The sequence below is a fragment of the Peromyscus maniculatus genome, chromosome 9 (genome assembly GCF_049852395.1).
Source record: "Peromyscus maniculatus bairdii isolate BWxNUB_F1_BW_parent chromosome 9, HU_Pman_BW_mat_3.1, whole genome shotgun sequence".
Lineage (NCBI taxonomy): Eukaryota > Metazoa > Chordata > Mammalia > Rodentia > Cricetidae > Peromyscus > Peromyscus maniculatus.
Window position 1 is genome coordinate 63,503,553 of NC_134860.1, and position 25,917 is coordinate 63,529,469.

General features: G+C 47.2%; 1 long non-coding RNA gene across 2 annotated transcripts; it reads right to left on the reverse strand.

The window, feature by feature from the left end:
* Window positions 1-13,762: 13,762 nt before the first annotated feature.
* Window positions 13,763-22,447, reverse strand: LOC107402686 (uncharacterized). 2 transcript variants are annotated; one of them, XR_013042493.1, is made up of 3 exons: window positions 22,111-22,447; window positions 16,378-17,186; window positions 13,763-15,093 (listed from the first exon to the last, which is right to left on the reverse strand). It is a non-coding gene; the product is annotated as an uncharacterized LOC107402686 (long non-coding RNA). The 2 variants fall into 2 exon arrangements; XR_013042494.1 differs by having other exon boundaries at window positions 16,378-16,522; window positions 22,111-22,437.
* Between the last annotated feature and the right edge of the window lie 3,470 nt (window positions 22,448-25,917).

Genomic DNA, 25,917 nt, shown 5'->3' on the forward strand with positions numbered 1-25,917 from the left:
GCCTTTAATCCAAGAACTTGGGAGGCAGAGGCGGGTAGATCTCTGTGAGTTTGAGGCCAGCCGGGTCTACATGGCTGAGTTCTAGGCCAGTCAGAGATGCATAGTGAGACCCTGTCTCAAACAAAACGACAACAACGAAAATAAAACAAACAAAAGAATGGAATTGTCAGATCATTTCTTCTTCTTCCTTCTCCTCTTTTTCATACTTTAAAATATCCTAGTTATGGGTCTGTGCAGGGGGATTGTTGTAAGAAGGCCAGCTCTGGACTACATAGTAAGACTGTCTTAAAGAGACAGAAAAAAAAAAGTAAAAAAATAAATAAATAAAATAAAATATAAAAAACCAACGATGAAACTGGAGCTGGGCATCATCTCAAGTATCTTAACCAGACACATTTCCATTCCCACACGGACCTTGATGTCTGTCCTTTCCAGTTTTGATTCGTCTGTTTGTGACATTCCGACCATTTCTCTTCGTCCATCTTCTACTGTTCGAATTACTGTAGGGGCCTCATCTTTTCACCCTCTGGGATGGGAGTCCTTCACAGGACCCAAGATTCACTCCCTATTTCCACATTTCTTTTTACCAAGCAGGCACATGATCGGGTGTTTACGGTGATGCTGTCATCAGAAGATCAGGGGAAGTTGAGAAATTCGCGGTTCTCAGCTGGCTTCTTTAGTCTCGGGCTCCAACAGAGAATGGACGCTAGAGGGCGCTCCTTCCCCTCTCTTCCATCCCTCGTTTGCGCACTTTACACCAGCATCCAAGAAAGAGGTTTTTCAGAGTTTTGACTACGTATGCCAGCACCTACAAAAAATGCTCATTGATTCACTTCAAGTCTTTTTTTTTTTTTTTTTTTTTTGGTTTCTCGAGACAGGGTTTCTCTGTGTAGCTTTGCGCCTTTCCTGGAACTCGCTTTGGAGACCAGGCTGGCCTCGAACTCACCGAGTTTGCCTCCCGAGTGCTGGGAATAAAGGCGTGCGCCACCACCGCCCGGCCAGATCCTATAATTCTAGGGGCAGACGGGCACGGGTGAGACAATCCAATGTGACCTAAGCTGCCGCCAGACTCCCTATGATGCTGAGGCTGGCCTTGAACTGACCACCCTGCCTCTAACATCCCAAATTCTGGGATTTCAGAGGTGTGCCACCACACTCAGTGACAGGCTATCCTTTATCATTCCCTGATGAATACTATTTGTTCCTCTCCTTTCTTTACAGCAAGATGTTTTCTTGTGAGTCAGTCCGTTAGCTTCCTGTTGCGTGCATCAGCGTCTACCCTCCGTAACTAGGAAACCTGACCTCAGCCTTCACTGCGGGGAAGCCACCCTCTTACAGCTAGCGAGCATAATTTCCTCTCAGGGGTCTCCTTTGGCCACCTCCAATGGCCTCTCCTCCACTTACGTCCTCTTTGATCTCCCCGCAGCATCTGCTGTTGCTGAGTCAGAAGCCATGTCTTGCTCCATCGGCCCCTTTGGTTTCCACCTGTGCACCACGGAGGGTTCTAAGCCAGATTCCTCTCCCATCATGCCGCTGGGGACTTGCCCTTGATCCATAGGGACCCTCTGCTTCCTCTATGGGCTCTCCTTTGCCTTCTGTTGGCTCTGAGAGGCTTCGATGATTCCCAGGTCCAGCTCCAGCGTTCACCCTCTCCTCACTTCCCGCCCCCCAGACCAGTCGTGTCCACCCTGGGATGTGCAGTCATGACCTCCAACTCGGCAATCAGGGATCTTCAGGGACCTTAATTTCTTTCTATGTCCCATTTTGTGTGTGTGTGTGTGTGTGTGTGTGTGTGTGTGTGTGTGTTGCATGTGAATGTATGCATGTTTCTTTACTTATGTGTAGGTTAATGTGCATGTGTGTGTGAACACACCTGTGAAGGCCCAGGGTTGAAGTCAGAAGTCATCCTCAACTTCTTCCTCTTTATTCATTGAGATAGGGTCTCTCAATCAAACTCAGAGCCCACTGATATGGCTCTAATCCCATTAGCCAGTCAGTTGCTCTAGGAATCCCATGACTGTGCTTTCAGAGCCTGGAATTACAGAGGGAGTTTTCACACCTGCCAAGTGTTCATGTGAGTCTCTGGAGCCTATTATGTATACATATACCATAAGAAGAACAACACCGTTATTCGTTGGTTTGGGGACCTCCTGAGGGTCAAGGATACACATGCCCTTCTGTATTGAGTGCCCGAGTTTTTTGTTTTTTGAGGCAGGGTTTCTCTGTGTAGCTTTGGCGCCTGTCCTGAATCTTGCTCTGTAGACCAGGCTGGCCTCGAACTCACAGATATCTGCCTGGCTCTGCCTCCAGGGTGCTGGGATTAAATGCATGTGCCACCACCGACCGGCAAGTGCCCAAGTATTGGTAGATCATCTTCATGCGGCTGTTCTACCTTCACTGCAGTGAGGTGGCAGACACCTGGCAGAGAATGGGCAGGGAGGGCTCAGGGTGGCCTGGGGATGGATAATACTGGGACTAAATGGGCTTTTTTATTTGCTTGGGTTTTTTGCTTGTTGGTTTTTAATTACATTTGTGTGTGCACCATGGTGTACATGTGAAAGTCAGAGGACAACCTGTGAGTGCTGGTTCCCTAGTTCCCATGGGCTTTGGGGATAGAGTTCAGATCCTCAGGCTTAATAGCCTTTACCCACCGGGCCATTGCTTGGATCCTGATTTAGACTCGAGACAAAGTCTTGCTATGCAGCCCAGGCTGGCCTAGAATTTGCTGGGTAGCCCAGGCTGGCCTAGAATTCACTGTGTAGCCCAGGCTGGTCTCAAATTTGTGATTCTCCTGTCTCAGTCTCCTCTGTGGCTTTGCTCTCCGATTCCTGTTCCACGGTGCCTTCCCTCCCATGATGGACTGAGCCCTTTGAATCCGTGAGTTAAAATAAATCTCTCCTCCTTCAGGCTGTTTCTGTCCTGTATTTTGCCGCAGTGGAAAGGAACTAATACAAGCAGAGCAAAGAAAACTGGACGAGCTTGTCAGGCGATCACACGGGTGACTTGTAGGTTTTGACAGAATACTGTGTCTGGGCCAGGGAGATGCTCACTGCAGCAGCTTGAGGGCCTGAGTTGGGATCTTCAGCACCCACATAAAAAGCTGGGCATGAGGATGCATTCCTGGAATGCCAGTGCTGGGTGGGGAGCCATGCAGGCTGCAGGGTGCTGGGGCTCGCTGGCTGCCAGCCTTGCTGGAAAAATGGCAAGCTCCAGGTTCAGTGAAAGATCCTTCCCCAAAGGAATGAGGCAGAGAGGGATAGAGGATGCCCACCCTTCTTCTCTGTCCTGTCCATGTGTGCCTACTTACGTGCACACACCTACACACACACACAGATTCTAGTCTTGATCATTTTATTTTCTAAGTTGTTCCCATGTTAGTCAGTCTGCCATCATTATAATGAAATTCCCGAAGTCATTAGCTTATTAAAGGAAAAACGTTTGTTTTTGCTTGTAGTTTTGGAAATTTTAGCTCATGAATAAGATTATCCAGCTTGCTCTGTGCCTGTGGTGCAGGTACACACTATGGGTAAAGCACATGGCAGCGTAAAACACTCACCTCGTGGCTTGGAAGGACAGCAGAAGAGGAGGGCTGGAAGGGTAGCCTATGCAGAGCTCCTATCTAGCATATGTGAGGTCCTAGGATTGATCCTCTGCACTAATTTAAAAACCAAGGATAAGAAAGAGATCCAAATAACCCAAATACCTCCTACCAGGCTACTCCTTTAAACTGTGCTATTGTGGGGACCACACCTTTAACATATGGGCCTTTAAGAGACAACATAAAAAAAATCTGGCATTATTCCACTTCACTATATACTCTTACCCAGGCATGGCAGTGCACGCCTTTAACCTCAGCACTCCGGGGGTGTACACCATGGGTCTCTTGTCAGTTTTAGGCCAGTCTTGATCTTCTATATAACAAGTTCCAGGTAGTCAGGGCTACATAATGAGATATTGCCTCATAATGTTTTTAATACACTGTGTGTGTGTGTGTGTGTGTGTGTGTGTGTGTGTGTGTGTGTGTTTGTGTGTACTTATGCATGCATTTGCTTACACATGCACATGCATGCACATGCCACAGCGAGTCCACATGACTAGAAGTCAGAGGACAATTTTTGGAAGTTGGTTCCCTCCTTACACCATAGGCTCCATGTAGGTGGAAGTTTCTGTCCCACTAGCAACTCCCAAATACCCAGCAGCTGCTTCCCAAATTACCACACAGAGGTTTATATCAATTATAAATCCGTGGCCAGTAGCTCAGGCTTATTACTAACTAGCTCTTACACTTAAATTAACCCATATTCTTATCTGTGTTTAGCCATGTGGCTTGGTACCTTTTCTCAGTACTACATTCTCGTCTTGCTTCCTCTACATCTGGCCGGTGACTCCTGACTCTGCCCAGCATTCTTAGTTTGCTCACCCCGCCTATACTTCCTGCCTGGCTACTGGCCAATCAGCATTTTATTAAACCAATTGGAGTGACAAATCTTTACAGTGTACAATAGGATTATTCCACAGCAGTTCCAGGAGCTGAACTGAGGTCACCAGGCTCACATGGCAAGCACCTTAACAGGCTGAGCCATCTCGCCTCATCTGCCCTTAGCATGCATACATGCACACACACATGCACGCATGTACATAGGGCCTTGAATTCACAGAGTTTCACCTGCATCTGCCCCATCAGGACTGGGATTAAAGTTCTGTGCCACCACACTTGACTAGCATCTATATTTTTAAAGTAACGTATTTATTTTTATTTCATGTGCATTAGTGTTTTGCCTGCATGTATGTTTGTGTGAGGGTGTCGAGTTCCCTGGAATTGGAGTTACAGACAGTTGTGAGACACCCTGTGGATGCTGGGAATTGAACCTAGGTCCTCTGGAAGAGCAGTCAGTGCTCTTAGCTGCTAAGCCATCTCTTCAGCCCCATGCATCTATATTTTTAATAAGTCCAGTATGGTCTACATAAAGAGTTCCAGACCAGCAAGGGCTACACAGTAAGACCGTATCTCAGCAACTCCCAACAAAAACACCCCAGCAAACGTGAACAGGGGTTGAAACACTTTGAAGTCAATGGGAGTGGTGATGGAAAAGCTGGGGGAACCCTGGATATGTGACTCCGGTGTTTATTTGGAATACATGCTTCCTGTAATTTGTTCACGATGAAATTTTGATGTGTTTCATTTCATCTTCAAAAAACAGCAATACTTTTCAAGAAGGAAACTGACCATATAATTGACAAAATTTTTGTGAATTACAAAAATCACAACTACTAACACATGCCCAGAAAGAAACCAAGCCTCCGAATAAAGCTTCATCTGCTATTGCCAAATATTTATTATTTATATGCTGCTGGCTCATTCCTTTTGTCATCCACGAATGTTAGTGGATCAAAGAGTGGGTCCTCACTACTAAGAAAAACAAGAATCAGGGGCGGGGTGGGGGGCATCTTCAAATCCAGCAAGTTTTGGAGGTTTTTGTTGTTGTTTCTTTTCTTTTCTTTCTTTTTTTTTTCTCCAGACAGGGTTTCTGTGTGTAGTTTTGGTGCCTGTTCCGGATCTCGATCTGTAGATCAGGCTGGCCTTGAACTCACAGAGATCCACCTGGCTCTGCCTCCCGAGTGCTGGGATTAAAGGTGTGGGCCACCACCGCCCAGCAAACCCAGTGAGTTTTATCCATTAACTTTTGCTTTCTCTATGAAATGGGGACACAATTTGTAGTCATTTGATAGGAGGGCAGACCACCTCACCCAATTCAAAGAACACAACATCCCCAGAATGTAGCAGGAATCTTAAAGAGTCTTATTAATAAAATCAAACCTGAGGCCAGTTATTGGGGTGAATGCTGGAAGATCAGAGAGACAGAATAGGCCACAGCTACCTCACCTCACCAATTCCTTAGCTGATCCTGTTTCCTCAGACTGGAGGCCTCTCAGCTGAACTGCTTCTCAAAAGCCTGAATGCTTAACCAGCTAAAAGCTTCTAGTTTCTGGTCTTCACGCCTTATATACCTTTGTGCTTTCTGCCATCACTCCCTGGGTTTAAAGGCTTGCTTTCTGGGATTAAAGGCATGAGTCGCCATGCTTGGCTGTATCCTTGAACACACAGAGATCCAGGTAGATCTCTGCCTCTGGAATGCTAGGATTAAAGGCATGTGCTACCACTGCCTATCCTGTATGTTTAATATTGTGGCTGTTCTGTTCCCTGACCCCAGATAAGTTTATTAGCATGTACAATATTTCGGGGAACACAATACCACCACACGAGAAGTCACAGATTAAGTCTGGGCATGGACCATAGGAAGCAAGGTCCCCAAAGGATGATGAATGCCGTTAAGCAAATGATTCTGGTAAATGAATACAGAACAGGTTGATAATGGGCGCTGAGAAAATCAGCTAGGAGATTACAGTGGTAAATAGCTGTAATCCAGACTGGAGATACAGTAATCAGACCTTGTATTTACACAATGCATACACACTCCTCTATAGACCCTCCTTAAAACAATTATGTGGAGCCAGGCGGTGGTGGCCCACACCTTTAATCCCAGCACTTGGGAGGCAGAGACAGGCAGATCTCTGTGAGTTGCTATGTGAGCTAGGCTGAATCCTTTTTTAAGAGTTGGAGGTTTAATTTAAAAGGCAGGTATGGGCGCGCGCGTTGGGGGGGGGATGGGAAAGGAGGTATGAGAGAGAGATTACAAACCTAGATTTGGCAGGATTCAGGGGCTGGACTGAGAAGGACCAGAGAAACATGGAAGACCACCCCCAAGTGTTTAAGTGTGAGTGACTAGAACACTATTCTCTGCTGACATGAGCTAGAGGAAAAACTGATGTGGAGTTTGTGGTAGTGAATTTTAGTTTTTTGTTTTGTTTTGTTTTTTCTTAAGAATTTTTTTAAAAGTGTATGAGTGTTTTGCCTGCAGTGCTCACAAAGGCCAGAAGGTGGAAGCATATCCTTTGAAACTGGAATTACAGGTGGTTGTAAGTCACTATGTGGGTGCTGGAATCTAAACCCAGGTCCTTTGCCAGAGTAGCCAATGCGCTTAACCACTGAGCCATGTCTCGAGTCTCTATTTATTCTTTTTGTCCTGAGCCTAGTCAAGTTTTTTTTTTTTAATTGTTTTTTGTTTGCTTGTCTCATACCCTAGTGTAGCCTGGAAATTGATGCATTGATATGTCCCTGAGGCTGATCTCGAGTTCCTGTTCTCCCGGCCTTCACTTCAGGAGTGCTGTGATTATACGTTTCCACCACCACACTTGGCTCCATTCAAGGGTTGCCTGTGGTCTCAATAGGGTCCTTCCTGAGGTCACATGTTGCAGTTCCTCAAGGTACACTGATGTTCACAATCGCGTTGGTTTTTCACACTCTCTTCAGTTTGGAGTTGCTTGGTATTTCATTGTGGTTAGCCCAGGCTATGCTTCTTTGAGACGAAGCATCACAGTGTTTACACTGTCATTTCTCATTGTGTCCTGTCAAGTGGCGTGCGAGGGCCACTCATCTCAGGCCCCGTGGTTTCCATGGTTTGACTAAGGTGGTGTCTGCCAGGTCACTCCCCACAAGGGAGGACTGAAATGACTTGTGAGGAAGCCTTTTCTTTTTTTTTTTTTTTTTTTTTTGATTTTTCGAGACAGGGTTTCTCTGTGTAGTTTTGCGCCTTTCCTGGGACTCACTTGGTAGCCCAGGCTGGCCTCGAACTCACAGAGATCCGCCTGGCTCTGCCTCCCGAGTGCTGGGATTATAGGCGTGCGCCACCACCGCCCGGCGTGAGGAAGCCTTTTCAAAGGCTCTGGGGAGGCTGGCCTCACTGGTGCCTTTTCCTCTGTGTCTGCAAGGCATTTGGAATTAGGAGGGCCCTGGGCTCTGTCTGCTTTTCTGCTTAAGAAGAAAGGAAAGGAAGAAAGAGGTAGGGGAGAGTGTAGAGAAGGGGAGAAGTGTGAAGGCCTCTGTTTGAGCTGGGTTCTTTGCTCAGTTCTAGCATATTGGCTTAGATATTCACAGTCCTGGGTACCACCCCAGCACCTCCAAAATAATGATGATGATGATGATGATGATTAATAGGGCAGGAGAGATGGATCAGTCGTAAAAAGCACTTGACCATAGGCCTGAGGACCTGAGTTCAACCCTAGGACCCACATTGCGGAAGGAGAGAGCCAGTTCCCACAGGTTGTTCTCTGACCTCCACAGCAGGTCTTTGGGCTTGATGGCAAGAACATTTATTTCCCTGAAGCCAGGTGGTGAAGGTGCACACCTTTAATCCCAGCACTCAGGAGGCAGAGGCAGGTGGATCTCTGAGTTCAAGGCCAGCCTGGTCTATAGAGCAAGTTCCAGGACAGCCGGGGCTGTCAGAGAAAACCCATATAATAATAATAATAATAATAATAATAATAATAATAACAACAATAATAATAATAAAACAAAAAACAACAGCCACAATGGAGAGAGAGGTCATTTGTCCGGCATACCATGCTTTCACTAATACCCACTCAAGAGTGGAAGACCTCATGGCAAGGCTGACTGGCTGGCTCCGAAGCAGGTACGAGCGAGCGGTCCCCTTGAAGGGTTCTGGGTTTCGGTCAATACTCCGCTGTCTCCTGCTAGGAACTCAGGTTCTGAGCAAGGGGCCCTGCCTTGCATTTTGCGCTGGGCCCTGCAAGTTACACAGCCAGCCGGGGTGAAGGCACAGGTGTGGACTATTCTTGGTCTTGGGAATGTTTCTGGCTGACACTGAGAGGGCAGCTCAGTGGGGAGGTGCTCAATGTTCCAGTAAGAGGGGGTGGCTTGCAGATAGCAGTGAAGGATGGATTCAAGGCCTTCAGAAGGCAGATTTAGCCTTGGGCTGGAAACAAAGTGGAGACAGAAACTGGCCAGGCCAGGGGAGTGGTGGGGCGGCCCATGAGAGGCAAGAAAGCTGGCGTGGTGCCCAGTCCCAAGGCCGCCTTGGGCGATTGCGCTCTGGGGGCCTGGGTATCCCTGGCGGTCCGCACAGGCGCCCACGTGTGGGCACAGGGCGGCGCCACTGCCGCGGGGCCCGAACGTGCAGTCGGCCGCTGGAACCCTGTATTGGCCCGATGTCCTCCCCACCCCCACCCATTCACCCCGGCAGGGCGGGCCCGGGGTAGCGCAGGGGCCTCCGTGGGCCCAGGCACGTCCGCGTTCCGCGTCTTCTCCGCGCACCAAGACTGGCCTGGAGGGGAAGGAAGGGACTCCAGGAGGCTCCTTATGCCAGGATCGTGATGGGGGCGATCGTGTTGCAAGTCTGGCCGGAGCCTTTCGTGGCTGGGCGGGAGCGAAGGCTGCCCCCACTGTGGCTGCAACTCATTACAGAGCCTCGCGCGGCCGGGCGTCACGGACCCCAGCCAGTGGGACGAGGAGGATCCCTGGCCCACTGGGTGCAGAGGAACGCTGGGGACCTGCGCGACCCCGCCTTGCCCCCCCCCCCCCATGGTCCAACCTCTTCTCCAACTGCAACACCTAGAGGGTCTGTGTGCCCAAAGGTCCTGCGCAACCTTCACAACTTTTCAGATGGGTCCTGGAAAAAAAATTCTCCCGATTCAGTGAACTGGGAAGGAAGCAGGAGGTTTGGGACATTTTCAGCCTCGCCCACCACCTTACAAAGTAGTAGATAGCTTAGGGTATAAACTGGAAAACACGGAAATGTGTGAATAATTAGATTCCTCCTCAAACAAAGCCCCGAGAATCTTACTTCCCCAAATCAAATTCATTTACTGGAATGTTTCATGCTTTGACGTGTCTATTTTTTTTTTTTACGTACTTGATAACTCTGCATAAATCATTTAGTATCTTGCTTTTTTCTCTTTTGCTTTTAAAATATTTTTAATTAATTTATCGAGGGAGGTGGCTTGTGTGTCGGTGATAGGGTAACTTGCAGGGGTCAGTGCCCCCGTTCACCACGTGGGCTCCAGAAATCAGACTCAGTTCACCAGGTTTGGGGGCAAGCACCTTTACTGGCTGAGACATCCCATGCTTCCTCCCCTCCCTCGACTTTGTAGTCATTCTCCTGCCTCAACTTCCTTAGTACTAGGATCACAAGCATGAGGCACCCCACACCTAACTTTGTTTTTTTGTGTTTACTCTCTTACATCTTCCGTTTCTTTAAACACATCCTAAATATGGGTAAATGGTTCTACGCTAAGATTATTGTACAGGAAGCTTCGAGAATTTACTGTTCTGTGGATGTGTCCCTGTGGATACTGATAAGGGAAAGGGACCTGGTCTTGAAATAGCAACCAGGCCTTTTGTAGTTCCCAAACATTTCCTTCTTTGCCTCTGTTAAAAAGAAAGAAAAAAGGGAGGGAGGGAAAGAGGAAGGAAGGAAAGAAGGAACAGTTAAATTCATGGTTTCTGACTATGGTGACATTTGACAAGTTCTTGTTTTTCAGTTTTCCGGGCATTATCTATTTCTCTCGAGCTTTAAAATCGTATCATCAAATCAGTACTTGGAAGCCTGCAAGGAGGAGGCGGTACACAGTGTTTCCCAAGGCCCCCAAGTGCAGGCCTTGGTTACAGTTCAGCCCTCCCAGGTTCCCAGTAGACCGGGCAGGCTGGGCTAATAGGTTCAGCAGCTCCCATGGGGTCAGTCTCAAAAAGAAGTCATGGATTACATGCTGAATAATCATAATAATTACCTTATTAAAAGTCCCTTGGAGCCGGGCGGTGGTGGCGCATGCCTTTAATCCCAGCACTCGGGAGGCAGAGACGGGTGGATTTCTGTGAGTTCGAGGCCAGCCTGGTCTACAGAGTGAGTCCCAGGAAAGGGGCAAAGCTACACAGAGAAACCCTGTCTCAAAAAACCAACCAACCAACCAAACAAACAAACAAACAAACAAACAAAAAAAAACAAAACAAAAAGTCCCTTGGAGCCGGGTGTCCCTTGGTGGCATAGCCTTTAGTCTTAGCACTCAGTAGGCAGGGGCAGATGGATCCCTCCTGAGTTTGAGGCCAGCCTGGCCTAGGTAGACTTTCAGGACTGCCAGGGCTGGGTAGGGAGACCTTGTCTCAAAAAACAGGAACAAAAATCACAAAGACCCCCTTAGAGCCATGTGGTGGCTCGGGTCTATAATCCAAACCCTTGGAAGGTTGAGACAGAAGGACAAATTCAAGGACAGCCTGACTTACATTGTGAAACCGGCTCAAAAAGGGTCCCTTGGGAAGACAGTCCCAGACTGCCACTTGGTGCAGGCCCATTGAAAATCATGGTGCAGAATCTGTTAGCCAAACCTGAGTAGTCAAAAGGACTCTGGGTAACACCCTGAAGTTGCAATATTGCCTTTAAAGTTTTTTTTTCTGTTTTTTAAGGGCTGTTTGTTTTTAATTTTTGTTTGTTTGTTTTTAATTTTGGGGGAGGATTTTGTTGTTGTCTTGGCTTTTTTAGTTTCTTGAGACCTGATCTTCCTATGTGGTTCTGCCTAGCCTGGTACTATGTAAGCCCAGGTTGGCCTGGAATTCATAAAATCCTTCTATCTCAGTCTCCCTAAGGCTGGGATCATAGGAGTATGCCAGCATGCTGGCCTAGCATTGCATTAGGCTACTCTCATGAGAACCAACCTGCACACTCTTGACCACTAATGGGGTCATACCAACCCTGGGTGGCAGGGGCGCTGGCTTCCTTTTTACGTTTGTAGGAACTGAGGCTGGTGGGGTAATTGCCTACCTGTCCTGTCACTGACAGCATGTGCTAGTTTCTCTGCTTGGCTTCTGTGGAGGGGGCTGGTCTCGGGGAAACCCTTATACATGGTGTCCAAATGGCCACAGCACAACTTACTTCAGAGTACCCACCTTCCTGTTTGGCTGCACACTCAACACCCCAAGGTTTTCTCTCAGGTGACCCCAGAATCAGGCCTGCTTGCTCAGAACCATAAATACAGCTCCCTGGCTGCACATGGAGCCCCATTTTGCCTTGATCTTAAATTCAGTTACGCCGGGCCGGTGGTGGCACACGCCTTTAATCCCAGCACTTGGGAGACAGAGGCAGGCAGATCTCTGTGAGTTCGAAGCCAGCCTGGTCTACAGAGCAAGATTCAGGACAGGCACCAAAGCTACACAGAGAAACCCTGTCTCGGAAGAACCAAAAAAGAAAAAAGAAAGAAAAAAAATCAGTTACATTCATGTCCTCTAAAGGTAGCTCCTAGCCCTTTGATGCTTTTCAAGACTGCTCTGGAGCCAGAGAAATGGCTAACTGGTTAAGACTGCTTAATGCTCTAATAACGGAGTTCAGTTCCCAGCACCTACCCACATCACGTGTGGCTCACAACCTTGTGTAATGGCAGCTCCAGGGCACCTGGCACCTCTCACCTCTTGGAGCACCTGCACTCATGGGCACATGCTTCTACCCCCCCCCCTGCATAATTAGAAAGGGAAAAGATGTCTTTGGCCAACCCTTCTAGGTGGGCTTGCTGTTCCTTCTTTCAGACTCGTCCTCTGTGCTTGTCAAATTAGGGAATAGTGGCTTTTTCAAGCTATAAGAACTGTCTACTGCCTGCTCAACATTTTGCAGAAGAAGCCATCTGGTCACCCGGCTAGTTATGTCACTGGCTAGACCACTGGCAGCCCTGAGCTTCGTTTGCTAGAATATGCAGCCTAGGGATCTGGCTATTTCCTTGGCTCTGGGCAGTCCTGAGGTTGACTTCCTGATCTAAGCAGATAGGTTTCTGGAGCCCTAGGCTAGGCAGGGACAGACCCTCCTACACTCAGAATGGTTATTAAGGGGATAAAGAATCTTGAGTAATGCAGATTCTGCCTCTTTTTTTGTTGTTGGGTTTTTTTGTTGTTTTTTGTTTGTTTGTTTTGTTTTTTGTTTTTCAAGACAGGGTTTCTCTGTGTAGCTTTGGGGCCTGTCCTGGATCTCACTCTGTAGACCAGGCTGGCCTGGAACTCACACAGATGCACCTGGCTCTGCCTCCCGAGTGCTGGGATTAAAGGCGTGTGCCACCACTGCCCTGCTAGATTCTGCCTTTAACTTGCAAACTTTCCTGATAAACTGACTTTTTTATGGCTGTGGATTGGCTAATCACCTGACCCTTGACTGGAAGACAGGGAGAGGGCAGTGTCACAAAGGACATCTTTCAAAGAAATAATACTTAAAAGAAACCATGCAGAGAGAAAACACCTCTTCCTTCCTGCCCAGACTCAAAGCTTACATATAGCTAGTATCTTAATTTTTTCCCCAAGTGATTTAAATTTTATTTTAAGACATTATTGAAAGCATATAGCATGCTCACACTGCTGGGGTTTATTGCCAGGGCTTTATAGCGAGAAATCCAAGGAAGTCTGCTTAAGGGGTATAATGAATTTATTAGGACATAAATTGGAAAAGACAACTCACTAAACAGAATAGGCGAGTCGTTCAAATCATCACAGGGTCCTGGAAGGCTGAGGTCCTGTCTCACACTGTTCTGCCTGCTGAGTTAGTCACGCACCATCCAAGCCCATGAGGGAGAGAAAACGAGCAGCATACAAGCCTCTCAGGTCTTAAGAGTAACCCTGAGGCCACTCCCCAGGGGCTGGTACTTCAAGGTCATAGGTGGAAAGGTAGCCTCTACAGGGCTTCAAAACTAATTCTGGCTCAGAGGACCTAGGTTACATTCTTAGCACTCAGGTGGCAGCTCAGAACTGCCTGTTAACTCCAGTTCCACAGAATCTGGCACTCTACTTTGTCCTCCTCAGGCATTACACACACAGTGCACACACATACATGCAGGCAAACACTCGTACAGGTTAAAATAAAAACAAATCTTTTTTAAAAAATTCTTTTCTTTAAGATCTTATTATTTATTTATATATATGAGTGCTTTATCTGCACGTACAACTTTATGCTAGAAGAGAGCATCAGATCCCACTAGAGATGGTTGTGAGCCACCATGTGGTTGCTGTGTTGAACTCAGGACCTCTAGAAGAGCAGGCAGTGCTCTTAACCACTCAGCCATCTCTTCAGCCCTAAAAACAAATCTTAAAAATAAAATAAATACTGCAGCCGGGAGGTGGTGGCACACACCTTCAATCCCAACACTTGGCAGGCAGAGCCAGATGGATCTCTGTGAGTTCAAGGCCAGCCTGGTCTACAGCACGGATCCAGGACAAGAACCAAAACTACACAGAGAAACCCTGTCTCGAAAAACAAAAAACAAAACAAAACAAAAATTAAATAAGTAAAATATTGTATAATGTGGTGTTTTATAATTTCAATATTACTTCAGTTCTACAATTTGCTTTTCTGACTTTAACAAATGATTTATTTTGTTTTGTTTGGGATAGGGTCTTGCTAGAAAGCCCAGGCTGACTTGGAGCTCGCTGTAACTGTATAGCTGAGGCTGGTCTCAACCTTGCCATCTCTTCTTGCCTTGGGCTCTGGAGTGTTGGCAATACAGGTATGAACCACTATCAGTGATTTCTGGATCTTTGAAAACACTAATGTGTAGGATACATATGAAGAAGTGTGCTTATCACAGAGGTACAGTTTGATGGCCTTCCCAGACAGAATCCCCTCAAGTCACCTCAGATCAGCAAGTATTTCCAGCACCCCTCTGTAGCAGTTCTTGTCACTGCTTTCTCTTCCTTCTTTTCAGAGACGTGCCTGCTGGGAGTCAGAATTTTGCCTGGTTGAATGGCAGCATGAGGCGGTACGCCCCAGAAGAAACAGTTCCTTGTCTCTTGCCGGGGTGAAGTCAAAGGCAGAGACCTTGGCCACAGAGGAGAGTCTGAGGGCAGACTAGGTCTAGATCCAGAGATATTCAAGGCTGGAAGAGACTTTGGAAAGAGGCAATAACCAAGGTGTCAAACAACCTAAGTAGCAGACCCAGGATGCAAGGCCAGACCTCCAAACAATCCAGCATTGTTTCTTTTTGGCTTTGTGGATGTTTTATGTAAATATAACCCAAGCAGGGGGAGCAGGGTGTACCAGGAAAAGAGACTTCCTGTGTCTGGCTGAGCATGGACATTGTGGCAGGCCGTGAACAAAGGTGCATACAGTTGTATCTCTCCTCCACTCTCCCATCCAAGTCCCAGACCTGGTCATTTCCAGGACCAAATGAGATGAAGCATGCTCAGGGCAATATGGCAGTATCCTCTCCTGATCCATCCTGCGGGAGATAACCAAGCTGTCCTTTAGTTGTTTTTGAAATCATCTCTAACAGTATCTGACTCAATCTTCCCCAAACTGTGAGATACCTTAGGGCCCTACAACAAAGTTACAGAGGTACCTCAAAATATTTATTGAGACAGGGTCTTACCATGTAAACCTGGCTGGCTTGGAACTTACTATGTAGACCAAGCTGGCCCTGAACTCAAAGAGATCTGCTTGCCTCTGTACCACCACACCAGCTCATATTTTATTTTATTTATGTATGGATTTGGCTTTTTTCAAGACAGGTGTATCCCTGGCTGTCCTGGAACTCACTCTGCAGACCAGGTTGGCTTTGAATTTAGAGATCTGTCTGCCTCTGCCTCCCAAGTGCTGGGATTAAAGGTGTACACCACTATATCTGGCCTTATATTTTATTTTATTAATAAATAAAATTAACTATTTATCCCAATTAATTCAAAAAAATTAAAACACCACACAACTGGTTTTAGGAAGCCATTCAGACACTTGTCCAGTTCTTATCTCACTTAATTTCTCTGGAGTCAGAATGGCTGTTGAGAAGCCATGGAGCTTTACGTAGGGTTTCACACAGTTTTTTTTTTTTTTTTTTTTTTTTTTTGGTGTGTGTGTGTGTATGTGTGTGTGTGTGTCTGTTTTGTTTTGTTTTTGTTTTTGTATTTTTTTTTTTCTGAGACAGGGTTTCTCTGGTAGCTTTGCGCCTTTCCTGGGACTCACTCTGTAGATCAGGATGGCCTTGAACTCACAGAGATCCACCTGTCTCTGCCTCCTGAGTGCTGGGATTAAAGGCGTGCTCCACTCACACTGTTAATCACATTATATTCACTTATCCAACACCTACACACACCATGACTGACTTGAAACTAGATCAACAATGGTTTATATCCTCTTTCATGACTTATGTCCTTTTGCCTGAAAAAAGAATTATAATTTCTTTTAGACAGGGCCTTCTGTAGCTTTGCTTGGCTCAAAAGTTCATCTATAGTGGAGGGTAACTTTGAATTCCTGGTCATCTTGTCTTTACCAAGCCTGGGGTATTTTATTTTATTTTATTTTTTTTGGTTTTTCGAGACAGGGTTTCTCTGTGTAGTTTTTGGTTCCTGTCTTGGATCTCACTCTGTAGACCAGACTGGCCTCGAACTCACAGAGATCTGCCTGTCTCTGCCTCCTGAGTGCTGGGATTAAAGGTGTGTGCCGCCGCCGCCGCTGCCCGGTACCCGGCACCCAGGGTATTTTATAAATACTCAGGAAAACACAATGATACCTGGTATCTGCCATAATGGGCATGGCCTAGTAAAGGAAGTGCAGTTTCCGAATTAGCCTGCATTAAGTTCCTTTGGATGGTGTCAAGTCTTCACAGAGCTAGGTCTTGGTAGATGCTGTGTTAAAATGCAGGCACCGTGTGAAGCCTGTTGGGGAACAGGAAACGACAGCAGTTCTGTGCGATCTGATGGTAAGGTTTGGGAAATTGTGTAATGTTCAACAGGTGTATACATCCCATTAGGAAGTAATAGCATGGGGCTGGAGAGATGGCTCAGAAGTTAAGAGCACTGGCTGTTCTTCCAGAGGCCCTGAGTTCAATTCCCAGCAACCACATAATAGTTTATAACCATCTGTAATGAAATCTGGTGTCCTTTTCTGGCCTGCAGGGATGCAGGCAGAACACTGTATGCATAATAAATAAATAAATAAATAAATAAATAAATAAATAAATAAATAAATAAAAGTAATAGCAGTTATTGAGAAGCAAAATAAAAAGACTGACTTATTTTCATGTGCATACATCATTTTTATAAGGAACTACTAACCTTTCAGAGCAGAAATACTTCAAGTGGTTTGGACTTAACTGCTAAGGAAAGAGATAAGTCAGAAGTTTCTCTTGTCCTTGGGGCTGTGCGACCTTTGCCCAGGCCTCCAGCTCTCTGAGATCCAGTTCCTCAGGCTACTGGCAGCATCTCTAGCACTTTTCACCAACTGGATGCTCAGCCGCTAGACCAGAGTCCAGGCTGTGAAACCAGGCTTGGGCAGTAACAGGGAGGCCATCCACTTGGGGCTGGTCCAGATGTCTGGGGTCTGAAGCACACACAATTGTTGGAGACTTCTTTAAAGACAATAATGCAAAATGAGAGGTCTGAGACTGGGTAGGCAGCTTGCAAGGGGCTTATGAAGCCCATGAGGGGCCCTGAAGCTTAAGATTCCTCCATTTAATTAGCCTCTGGGACTAGCTGGTAAAAAGCAGAAATATAATTCCAACCCAGTCTTGTCTGACTCTCAAGATACAAGATGTGGATTTCCTCTTACTAAACATAAAAAAAAAAAAGAGAGAGAGAGAAAAATCGGGGTTGTAAAAATATTTCTAAAACTAGAGCCTAGCAAGGTCACTCCTAAAGGATCTGGGAGTGGGGATGCCTGCGTCCTCTGATTAGAGGTTTGTGAAAAGCAGCAGGTGTGGGCTTTGGCATCAAACATAGGTTTGAAGCTGGACACAGTGGCACATTCCTGTAATCCTAGCCCTGAGAGGTTGAGGCAGGAATACCGGCGAGTTTGAAGCTAGCCTGGGCTTATAGCAAGATTCTCCAAACAAAAACCGATAAGCAAACAAAACTACCAGTGCATGAATGAGAAAGCACAAATGAATGGATGATACGGTGGTTTGAATTCTAGCTCCCCTACCTCCTAGATCTGTGACTGCGGAACTCACTTCCCATTTCTGTTGTACATGCTGCCGCTGGAACAGCTTTGGGAAGTGGGCTTTGGGACGTGCCCTCCATTCGTACAGCTGCTGACATGCATTTCATGGATGGAAAAACGCCAGTCATGACGGAACCATTTACAAGTGATTGAGTGCAGAGTTGAACAGTTGAGCAACAGCACTTAGACCCAGGACACTCTACTAGTGAGATAAGCCCTAGCCCTGGTTTGTTGACAATGTGTAGCCCAGTCTGGCCTTGAACTTTCAGCCCTTTCCCTGACTCTCAAGTACTGTGATTATACGTCTACACCAACACTTCTAACTCAAGCAATAACTTTTTAAGCAATACCTTTTTAAGGACTCTGCCCAGCTGCAACCCCTTGGTAGCATGTCATAACCAATTTTTTTAAAGAATTATTTATTTATTTATTTATTTATTTATTTATTTATTTATTTATTTATTTATTATATAGAAGAGGGTTCGAGATCTCATTACAGATGGTTGTGATCCACCGTGTGGGTGCTGGGAATTGAACTCAGGACCTCTGGGTGAGCAGTCAGTGCTCTTAACCTCTGAGCCATCTCCCACCAATTTTTCATCAGGAGAGCCGTCTATGGCATCGTGGAACTCCGTTTTCAACCTGCCCATTTGCTGTTAGCAAGCATGAAAGTGAGGGACTGGAGAGAGCACTCAGTGTTTAGGAGCATCTGCTGCTCTCATAGAGGACTCCAATTCAGTTCCTGGCACTCACTTGGTGGCTCACAACCATCTGTTAACTCCAGTTCCAGGGGATCTGACTCTTCTGACCTCTTCAGGCTCTTCCATGCATGCGGTACACAGACATACACTCAGGCACATACACATAAAATAAATATTAAAAAAAAAAAGATGAAGATGATTACTAATAAAAAAATCAAAAGGCTGGCAAGAGACTGGCTTTCTGAGAGTTAATGAGGAGTAACACAGCCCTCCAGAAGGTGGGGATTAACTGAGATACACAATGAAGGAAGGGAGCTGGTCTTCAGCAGACATTCTGCTTCTCTTGATCACCCTCTCCCTTCTCTGCTCCCGGACAAATATCACGTTCGTGTGGAGATGAAATAGATGCAAACTAGTTGGTAGAGTTTCCTGTGAGTGGAGGAGGGACATACAGCAAGTAACTGTCTGCAAAAGATGCAAATCAGATTAGGCTGGCAGATCTCCGCCTGGTACCCAGGCTTGGTTCAGCACCCTGTTTACTATTTCAGGAGGTCTTTGCCACTCAGTCAAAGGTCAAAACTTATCCCATTAGTTGGGATTTCTCCAAATTTGGCCTCAAGAACCCTCCAACACCTTGTCTTACTAAGATCCAACATAAATCTCTCTTCTTATCCAACTGGTTTCTTTGCTCACCCCATAAACATCTGTCTCAGCCTTAGCTGAAAAGCCACCTCCTCTTTAAAGACTTCTTTCCATGCACCCAAATCTTACTCATTCATAGGGCCCATCCAGGTCCTCTCTTGCAGTATTTCTGATGTTGGAATGCTCTCAGCTCTTGCAAGTCCTGTGTGCTCTGTGTGTGTGTGTGTGTGTGTGTGTGTGTGTGTGTGTGTGTGTGTGTGTGTATGTGTGTGTGTGTGTGTGTGTGTGTGTGCCCGCGCGGAGTGTATGTGTCCATACATGGGCATGGAGGCCATACAAGGACACAGGATGTCCTGTTTTATCACTCTCTGCTTTATTCCCTTGGGACAGGATCTCTCCTTGTACCTAAGGTTAGAGGTAAGCCCCGAGATCCTCCTGTCTCCACCCCCGCCCCCTACCCGGTGGCTTACCGTGTTCACAGGGGCAGTTACTGGGATTTGAACTCAGGTCCTCTGCTTGTGCAGCAAGCACTCTTACCTACTGAGCCACCTCGCCAGCCCCAAATCCCACCCTTTGTACTTCCTTCCCTCTCAACTCCTGTATGATGGCAATAACAGCGGGAAAATAGAAACTCAGTTCTGTCTCATCTGCTGTTTACCTAGACAGATACCTTTCCTGGCTTCCTATACTTCTGGCGTTGAATAAGAAGACGAAAGTTCCTTTAAACATGTTTAAGATTTATCTTTGTGCCGGGTGGTGGTGGTGGTGGTGGTGGTGGTGGTGGTGGTGGTGGTGGTGGTGGCACAAGCCTTTAATCCCAGCACTTGGTAGGCAGAGTCAGACAGATCTTTGTGAGTTCGAGGCCAGCCTGGTCTACAGATAAAAGATTTATCTTTATGTTATGTATATGTGTGAGACTGCATGAGTGTATATGTGTATCACATGTATGCAGGAGACCTTAGAGGCCAGAAGAGGGCATCAGATCTCCTGGGACTAGAGTTACATGTAAGCCATATACATGCATGCTAGAAACTGAACGCAGTCCTTCTGAAAGAACAAGTGCTTTTAACCTGTAGGCCATCTCTCCAGACCCAAGAACTCCTTTTCTTCTTCTTCTTCTTCTTCTTCTTCTTCTTCTTCTTCTTCTTCTTCTTCTTCTTCTTCTTCTTCTTCTTCCTCCTCCTCCTCCTCCTCCTCCTCCTCCTCCCTCTCCTCCCTTTCCTCCTTCTTCTATTTTTTTTTTTTTTTGGTTTTTCGAGACAGGTTTTCTCTGTGTAGCTTTGCGCCTTTCCTGGAACTCACTTGGTAGCCCAGGCTGGCCTCGAACTCACAGAGATCCGCCTGGCTCTGCCTCCCAAGTGCTGGGATTAAAGGCGTTCGCCACCACCGCCTGGCTTCCTTCTTCTATTTTTGAAACAGGCTTTCTCTCTTATGTCAACCTTGATGTCCTGGAACTCGCTATGTAGACCAGGCTGGCCTCAAGCTCAAAGAGATGCACATGCCAAGTACCGGAATTAAAACTGTGTCAGCGGGCTGGAGAGATGGCTCAGAGGTTAAGAGCACTGGCTGCTCTTTCAAAGGTCCTGAGTTCAATTCCCAGCACCCGCATGGTGGCTCTCAACCACCTGTAATGAGATCTGGTGCCCTCTTCTGGCCTGCAGGATACATGCAGACAGAGCACTGTATACATATTAAATAAATAATTTAAAAAAAAACCTGTGTCAGCTAAAATTCCTTTTAAGATGAGCCTCTGGGGTAAAAATTCATTTAACAAACATTGATAGAGTTGGGGGCTGAATATAAAGAGGCTGGACAGAGGAGAACAAAAGGCTCTGTTCTGAAGGAACTTGAGCAAAGACTAAAGGCAAACACTCTCTTGTGGAATTCACTGAATGAGGGGTCAAGAGTAAAATACCAGGGGCCAGTAGGGTCTCCCTACTCTGTCTGGGCCTGTGGCCAACTCCTTTCTCAGGACCCCATCTTTTTCCTGTTCCAGCACCCCACCACTCATACCTCTGCCCTCCGTACCACAGTTGGTTCATATCGCACAGGACATTCCTTCTAATTTGTTGGTGCTGGGTCTGGGAGTTCAACCTAATCTCAGCTGTTCAGGAGGCTGAGGCAGGAGGGTCACAAGTTCAAGGCCTGCCTGGGCTATATTAAGTGGTGAACTGGGAGAGAGCTTGTCTCAAAGTAATTCCTAAGAAGAGAATGGGGATGTAGCTCAGTGGCGGACGGTCGCCGTAGCTGGCACAAGATCTGGGTGCAATCCCACAAGATTTCAAGATTATAAGCTGTGATTATTTGCTTGTCTATTATAGCGACCTTATGTTTGTCTCTCCATCACACCCCACCCCTGTGCGTGGTAACTTTGGCTTCAGGCCCCCAAAGCCTCGTCTGGATGCGGCACCTACTGGCAGGCATCCAGAAGCGCGTTAAGAAGGCAACATAGAACAGTGACCAGTCCTCAGTGATTTCTTTGATTAGCTTGGATGCCAAGCCCTTTTCTGAACACCTGACCTACCGCATGAATCTATGTGACATCTCTGTTAGGTAGTAGCTGTCAACTCATCCAGGTTACAAGTCATCTCTGGAATGCAGCAGTGAGAAGTCAAATGACTTTCCTAAGATAACAAGTAGGTGGAGAAGCAGGCCATGGAATTCTGGCCTGCTCAGTCCTTTCGCTTATAACAGGCACAAGAAAGTACCGCTGGGAAGGTTCTCCACCTCTCTCTCTCTGCCAGCTGTGCCTAGCTCCTGGAGCTACCTTGAAGGTGACTGGCAGAAGGGCTGTCCCTGGGTGAGGCGGAGGCTGAGAGGGTGGTGACTGGCCTGGGCTGTGGGTTTGGGGTGGTCAGTTTTTGGACCCTGAACTGCCGTTAAGAGACCTGACAGAGAAGCAACAGGAGGTCGCGTCTGACTTGGGATCTCCTTTCCCAGTCCTGGATCTCAAGTTCGCTCACCTTCGAGGAAAGGGCCACCCTAACCGCGCAGGAGGCAATGTTTACGTAGCCGGAATGCATACGTTCAAGGACCGCTGTCGATTCTGGGGCTCAGGCAGGACATTTAAGAGGTTCAGCCGGGCCGGGGCTACAGGGGAGATGGAGCGGGGAGCGCGCTGCGTCTGCAGAAACCGCTCGGGTACCCACGCCGCTCCGAGTCCCAGCGCGCTTAGCGGGCTGGAGCAGCGCCGGGCAGCGCAGGCCGCAGGGCGGGGCGGGGCGGGACTTGGCCACGCCCCCAGCCCCTTTTTTTTTCTCTCCCGCCCAGAGCGCGAGTCACGTGGGTGCGTGCGCGTGGGCGGGGCGGCCCCTCGGGAGGAGGCTCGCTGAAGGCTGGGGGCCTCTTCGGCTCCGCGACCCGGCGAGAGAAGGAGTGGAGGGAGGGGCGGAGGCGCGCGGGGGCGGGGCCTGTCGTGGGGGGGCGGAGCCTGTTGCTAGGGTTGGAGCAGGAAACTGGGCTCAGGGGCCCGGCCTACTGGCTGCGGGCTCTGGCTGCTTGTTTACTCCTGGCGGGGGAGCAGTAACCCGGTGTGGGTAGGGGTGGGGGGGAGCGGGAGAGCGAGCGCGAAAACGCGGCCCGGAGTTGCGCGCTGCGGGAGCGGAGCGGGCTGGGGCTGGGGGCGCCGCGGCAGGCCTGGAAAGGAGCTGCATGATCGGGCCCGGCGCAGTCTTCAAACGAATTCCTAGCGGCAGCACAGCTCCTCGCCGGTGCGCCTTCCACCCTTCATACACAAGCAGTACTGTAGTTGGTGAAGGGTGCATGCACACCGTTTTTTAGGCCCTGAAATACTTGGATCCTTTCGGGTAGAGTTGTAGAGCTGTGTTCCCCAGCGTTGCTACCCTGAGAGGCGGACGCCCGCTGCGTGCTGTTCCTGAGTGGGTCTCTGCCACTCTTCTTAATCCAGGAAATGATTCATTTGCTCGTCCTCATGTCGTTTGCATGCCTGCATGTAGCCAGTCCCACAAATAAGTTCTTTTGGAATTGTTCTAGGCAGTTCAGTCTCGCGCTTGGTTTTTCTAATTCATGGGATGAGGCAAAGGGCTGCTCACCCAGCCCAAGTGCTCCACGGAATAATTTGTAAAAATTAGCGAACATCGGACAAATGCCTTCCTCAACTGAGTTTCCTATCATCTGAAAAATACAGAGCACAGAGAAACTGTAGCGCAGGTCATTTGATACTGTATTCATAACTACCATGTAGTCGTTTTATACCCGAGGACTTGAAACTCTTAAAGATACTAGTTGTTCAGAAGTCACAAGCCAGAAAAAAAAAAAGCAAAGGAACTAGCGTGAACAGGAGGCCTTTGACTCCCTAAAGGCGCTGACCCCATTGTGTGAGGATGTGTGATGTCCTGTCACTGGTGTGTCTGCATTTGGGACATCACTCCTCTGTTCCCTGGGGTTAGTTATTAAATATTTATTATTATTTTAGATTGTATGTGTGCTTGCGTGTGGGTTATGTGCATGTGAGTGCAGGTTCTGGCGGAGACCAGAGATGTGAGATCTTCTGGAGCTCGAGCTATAGGCTGTGGTGAGCCGCCATGTGGGTGCAGGGAACTGAACTCTAGTCCTCTGGAAGAGCAGCCCTCTTAACCCCTGAGCCAGCTCTCCCTGTGGTTTTATTTGGCTTCATGATCATAGAATCCTACCCTTTCTGGGATCCGTGGCCAAGGGGGTGGGACATTTTATCTCAGCAGTCAATTACAGTCTTTCCCCCGTGATCAACAGGAGGTGGTTGGGAGAGAAAGATTGTTTTCTGCTAGAGTTGCTAAGTTGAGATGTTGGAGTTGGGAGTTGCCAACAAACCGTGTTCCCAAGTCTATGAAGGAAGTCCTTTGGGGGAAGGGAGGCCCTTTTGAGGTAGGAAAAATAAATGGAACTACTAAGATAGAGCCAACAGACACGAGAAATTTGGAAAACTCAATCATTACAAGGTTGTTTAAACTTGGGCTCTCAGGGGCTGGGGATGGGTCTGGCTCCATGTTAGAGTACTTGACCAGCATGCGCAAGGCCCTGAATCCAATCCCTGGCACATTAAATTTCTCAATAAAGCCAGCAAGTTTGTGTTTTTTTGCTTAAGCTAGCATAAACCGAGTTCCTCTTACTTATCTCTAAAAAGAAGTCTGACTAATAAGTTTGGCACGGAGTTTATTTTTCCCTCCGAGAATAATGGAAGTTGGGTGCTGGCCACAACTATCACTTCTTAAGTGTTCTACTTCCCGTAATGAGTCATGCCAAGTGTGTGTGTCCCATGGATGTGGGTTAGACAGAAAGGAGCAAGTCCAATCCTTCAGTATTACTGCCGCTGCAAACAGGACACACTTTAACAAGCCCAAATTAAGGTTTACATAGATAACACTTAACCCTGGGATCCTGTAATTGTCTCAATTGTGAATAGACTATAGACTGAGATTCTAGACTTTTTTTCATTTATGTATTTGGTTTGTTTTTGTTTTTGTTTCTCTGTGCAGCCCTGGCTGTCCTGGAACTCACTATGTAGACCAGGCTGGACTCAAACTGAGCGATCTGCTTGCCTCTGCCTCCTGAGTGCTGGGATGAAAGGAGAGAGCCACTGGGAACTGCCTGGCCAATTGTGTATTTTTTAAAGAGTCTTGCTAAATAGCTCAGTCTGATGCTGACCTGTAATGCGTGACCTTCCACCTCAGCTTCCCCAGTATTGGGATTACAGACACATGCCACCACTCCTTGCTAAGAATGCTAAGGTCAAGTCTATTTCTTTCTTTTTTTTTTCTTTTTTTGGTTTTTCGAGACAGGGTTTCTCTGTGTAGTGTAGCTAGAGTTTTTCTGCCTTGCCCACAGTCAGGACAAATCTCTGTCACCCGCCAGTCCCACAGCCGCTCAGACCCAACCAAGTAAACACAGAGACTTATATTGCTTACAAACTGTATGGCCGTGGCAGGCTTCTTGCTAACTGTTCTTATAGCTTAAATTAATCCATTTCCATAAATCTATACCTTGCCACGTGGCTGGTGGCTTACCGGCATCTTCACATGCTGCTGGTCATGGCGGCGGCTGCAGTGTCTCTCTTCCTCAGCCTTCCGCTTCCCAGAATTCTCCTCTCTCCTTGTCCCACCTACTTCCTGCCTGGCCACTGCCAATCAGTGTTTTATTTATTGACCAATCAGAGCAATTTGACATGTAGACCATCCCACAGCACTTCCCCTTTCTTTTTTTTTTTAAAGGAAGGTTTTAACTTTTACACACCTCCAAAGTCAGCTTGGTATATTTGGGAATTTGGGCGTAGCATCTTTTACTACTTCCTGCTGGAGGGGGGCGCTGTATCTTATGGGGACACAAAGAAAATTTTAGGCCTATGAGGTAGTCCGTGAGGCTGTGTGAACCAGTTGCCTTGAAACCGCTCTGGATGTTGGATCATCTGGGCCATGGTGTCATTGGAGACCTTTCAGGGGGTCTTGGCTGGTGAAACCTGATGTATCTTAATCTGGAACAAATCCACAGCCTCTGGCTTTCTGTGGAAACAAAAGCAGAACATCTTTTCCAAAGCAACATATCCTTAAATCCAAATTTTGAAGTCAAGGTACCTTTAAAATATACATTTTGGCATAACTCAACAGTTTTTGCAATCAAATGTTTTTCTTCAGTTACGAATATCAAAGAGAACATAATCCAGATTCTCTGTGTGGTAGCCATCTTTATGTGGCTTATTTTTTATATTACCTTAAGCCTATTGCTTTAAACTGCAGCCTTTTAAGCCTGAGGAGCTGTGGCTGCTGGCTCCGCCCACT